Genomic DNA, 4,756 nt, shown 5'->3' with positions numbered 1-4,756 from the left:
ACTATGGTTGTGAGATTGCCATGGTACCACCTGGCAGTCCAGGAGCAGAAAAAGTCCCACATACCTAGATTTTCTGATTGTTGGGAAGCCTGGAGAGGGTCAGGAGGTAAGTGAATCTAGGAAAAAGGCATGGCCAAGCTGAGCTGTGGTCCAAGGTGTGAGGAAATGACTGAAATTAAAGCAGTTACTTAATCAGGTGAACAGGAGGGTATAATGAGAGTAAGGAGCAGCTCAGGGTTGCTGAGAACTTTGGGAGTGCTGGACGGGAGAGTTTGATTGGAAAGAGGATTTTCATTACCTGATACTCTAATAGAATGTTAAAAGGGGCTCTTCCAGTTAAAATAAAAAGTGTCAAGTGCCCTCCCCTTCACTGCCTAAACTCCTCCACGTGACTCTAGAGCAAACTAAAGAGGCCCGTGGACCCAATTCAGTTATCATTTGTTTTAGTAATTAAACTTTTATTGGATTACAGCTGAGCTTATTCATTTGTTTTTCTGATTGCTTTCATACTACAATGGCAGAATTGAGTAGTTGCAGCAGATACTATATAGACTACAAAGACTAAAATCTTTACCATCTGCTTTTTTATACAAAAAGTTTACTGAGCCCTGGGTTAGCCAAGCTTTACACCATCTATGAAGGATTTGTAAAGAGGGTGGTTCCAATCCAGTTCTTCCACTAATTCATCAGCTTTTTAAGAGGAGGCTAAGAATAAATGATTTCTCAGACACAGTAACGATTCCTTTGGTAAATTAGTGTGGTACATCTCCATGGGGGAATGTGGGGAGATGTATTCTCCATCCCCAAACTGAAGTCAAGTGAGGAAGACTTGAAAAGAATCACTTTGAGTTTATATTGCATGCTTTACTGAAATTTGGATAACACAAGGACTGGTTCCTGAAAAAAATAAAGCCTCATTAGTGGTGGCTGGTTAGAGTAGGGAAAGAGGGCCACAGTAGCAGTGACATGGACCTGATGTAGTAACTGTTCTTTTCCTCCTTGCCTTCCTTCCTCTCCTCATTCTTCACAGCTTTATTGGGATATAACTTATGTGCCATGATATTCACCCTTTGAAAGTGTGTACCTCAGTGGATTTTAGTAGACTCAGAGTTGTGTGACTATCACCATTATCTAATTGTAGAGCTTTCCATCTCCTCCAAAGGGACCCTGTATCCATTAGTCATTTCCTGCTTCTTTTACTCCTCAGCCCTATGTAACCACTAATCTACTTTCTATCTCAACAGATTTGCCTATTCCAAGCATTTCATATAAATGGAATTAGAAAATATATTGCCTTTTTTGGTCTGGCTTCTTTCACACAGCATAATATTTCCAAAGTTTGTGCATGTTACAAATCAGTGTCTCTACTTTTTGTAGCTGAATAACATTCCATTGTATTGGATATACCATTGCTTGCCTATACCACATTTTGTTTACCCAGCTGGGGGACATTTGGGTTGTTTCTACTTTCTGGCTATTATAAATAATGCTGCTATGAACATATGTGTCACAAATTTTTGTTTGAACATCTGTTTCATTTCTCTTGGGCATATACCTGGGAGTGAAATTGCTGGGGATGAATGAAACATAGTCATATCTAACTCTATCCTTTTGAGGAACTGCCAGATGGTTTCCAAAGCTGCCATACTATTACACACTTCCACAAACAATGGGAATGCAGCTAAGTTCTAAGTTCTCCATATCTTTGACAACACTTGTTACTGCCTTTTTTTAATGATAGCCATCCTAGTGGATATAAAGTAGTGTCTGTGTTTTTTATTTGCATTACCCCAATGATATTTATGTTGAACATCCTTTCATGTGCTTATTGGCCATTTGTATATATTCTTTGGAGAAATTTATTCAAATCCCTTTGTTTTTAAATTGGGTTATCTTTTTATTATTGACTTATAGTAGCTGTTCTTTGTTGTCTTAAAGGGACTTTGCAAAACAGGTCTGCTGGGAAGGGTTAGAAGGTCAGACAGAGACCACCAGATGCCAGGGACTGAGAGCTGTGTCATTCATAGCCATCAGGAGGAGACGTCACAAAAGGAATGTTGACAGAACCCCTACAAACCCACAGAAGCACTAAAGAGAAGAAAAGCCAGAATTTGGGCACCCAACAAAGAGATTTCACTGGCACTAGTGTTATGAGACTTCTACTTTTCAGTTAATCTTCTCCTTTCAACCCCCTTCACCTTCCCTGGGGGCCAGAATGAGTGACTAATTAGCCAGGAGCAGGAGGAGGAGGTAGAGAGAAGTGGCCCAAACTGTGGGGGGAGGGAATGCTTGAATGGACTGAGATAGTAAAGTTTTGATTCAATGTAAGTGAACTGTTTACAAAATCAAAGTTAAATACTTATTAACACCTGAGAGTAATTAGAAAAACCATGAGAACTGCCTGAAATTTCATTCATGACACCATGAACAAGTTCAATGGTGTCAAAGGCAGTTGTGTGAAATTAAACATTAAGCCAGTTTATAGTGTCACTCCTACTCACTCCAGTTTGTTTGATTGATCATTACAAGATCTTAGACCTAGTCAACACTCAATATAGGATAAGCATTCAATATGCTCAACATAAATATCATTGAGGGTAACGCAAATCAAAAACACAAACATACTGCTTTATACTGAGTGTTGAATAAGTCTAAGATCTTGTACGGCATGACTGTGTGAGAGAGAGTATGTGTGTGTATGTTTGTGTGTGTGTGTGTGGCGGGAAGGCATCCAGGGGAAGTGCATTAGAAAGTCAGAGAAGAGGGAAAGTCTTAAGCTGGGAAGCCAGGATGTTAGATGGATGGCCAGCTTTGATATTGTGCTCCATCAACAGGATGGAAGGGAATGTGATAGAAATGAAAACAGTGAGCTTGGCACTTAGGAGGGAGAGGAACGGCCCTGGAGGCTAATGGATGGCAACTGTAGGAATGTTGAGAGAATCCTGTATGGGCAGAGAAAATGGAATTCTTGATAAGATGTATTGGAGCTAAGGTCTGGAAGCTTCAGTGAAAAGTATGCCAACCACATCTCTTGGCTTGGTTTTAGGTTGCAGTGGGAGAAGGGAAATCCACTAATGGAGACATTTGAGAAGAAAGAAGAAGTATGTGGCAGTTAATGGAGTTTGGAAAGAAATCTTGAAAGAAGCCAGCAAGCTGTGTTGATAAGAGGAAGCAATGATAAAAGAAAAGTTCAGGGGTGTGGATAAAGCCCAGAGGATAGCAAGGGTGGAGTCTGGAGAGGTCCATGCAGAGGGGCCAATAATTTTAAAGATGAAGGAGACAGGGAGGGAGCAGGCAGACAAGGGAAGGGAGAACAATGGCACTGTTGACAGAACTACTTTGCCCTAAAGTTTCTATTGTAAATTTGATGTGTTGGTGTCAACCTGACCGTATGAATGCCACCCCATTAAGTTGTAAACCCCAAATACCAGTGCTAAGAACAACTTGGGGGTTCTCTGACCAGTGGCTTTTTTAAATTGTGAAATTCTTCAATTTGAAAAGGGGCTTTCCAGTAGAAATAATAGACTGTAAATTGTTTACTTGGCAAAATACCATTATACTAAGCTAAGGACCTTCATACATAAGGATATAACAGAGTTTACCTGCCAAGTGCTTTTGGAATGACATGGTAGGGAAATTTTTCCTGACTTGAAAAGCAAAGAAAAGTTCCAAAAAAATACTGCGTTTTGCATTTAAAAAAACCACAGCCATGAAAGAGTAGAGTCAAAGTGTTGGTCAACTAATGAATAAACTGGGTGAAAATCAAGCAAAAGACTAGTTGACATAGTTTTTAGTCATTAGTCAATGATATATCCTTAAAATTGGAATAAATAAAAACGAGTTTTCAGGGCTGCTTTGCTTGGATTTATTTTCTCCATTTTCCTTTTAGGGAATAATTAGTGCTAAAAAAGGAAAGAGAAAAAAGGAATAAAGGGTGATAATTAAAGCATAAAAATACTTAGATGTCATGTTATCAAATACAAAGGAAAGTTTATAAAAGTCTGCTTCTGCTGTGTTTTTCCAATCAAGTGGCACTTATTGGATCTGTACCATGTGTTGTGGCATTATTCAGGAAAGGTATAGGCATGATTCTTACCCTATGGAGGATACATGCTCTTAGGAAAACAAGACTAATCACATGAAGTGTCACAAAGGGAGAACAAACAATACAAGAGGCTTTAGAATAAACTACTTAGTTGGATTTACTCATGCATATTGACAGAAATGACACAGATAACACAATCATGGTTAAAGCAACTGCTGTAATGGTATAAAGAATGTGTCTTGCAAGATGCTGTTTCAGAAAAACTGCAAAAAATATTGTCCTTGACCATATTTGTTAAGTCCCCATTCTAACTCAAACAAAGCTAGGCAATCCATCAGGATATTTCCTAGAATTTGCTCCATGGAACATTGGTATCCTGAGATGCCCCAAGTAAAAGAATTTTGTGGTCAAATTTGAGAAGTGTAGCATACTGTCAGAGTAGGTAGCTAGGCAGACAAGAGCAGAGCAGAAGAGGGCCCCCATCAGGAATGTCAGGCGATCGTCAGGTGATGGTCAGGCGGTTAACAGTCTCTCTAAAATAATAATTGGTTGCAGCCGGCTCTAGGGAAAGGCAGTCTTCCAACAGATAGAAAACACCTGAAGCTGGTGATCAGCAGCTTCATAATCAGTTCTCAGGAGTTGGGCGAGCAGGTTCAAGCATGCGCACTAAGAGGCAAAATGGCGAGTTTAACCAGTATATGACTTTCCTCT

This window comes from Papio anubis, chromosome 3 (assembly GCF_008728515.1).
Source record: "Papio anubis isolate 15944 chromosome 3, Panubis1.0, whole genome shotgun sequence".
Classification (NCBI taxonomy): Eukaryota; Metazoa; Chordata; class Mammalia; order Primates; family Cercopithecidae; genus Papio; species Papio anubis.
Note: the sequence above shows the minus strand (reverse complement) of the source record.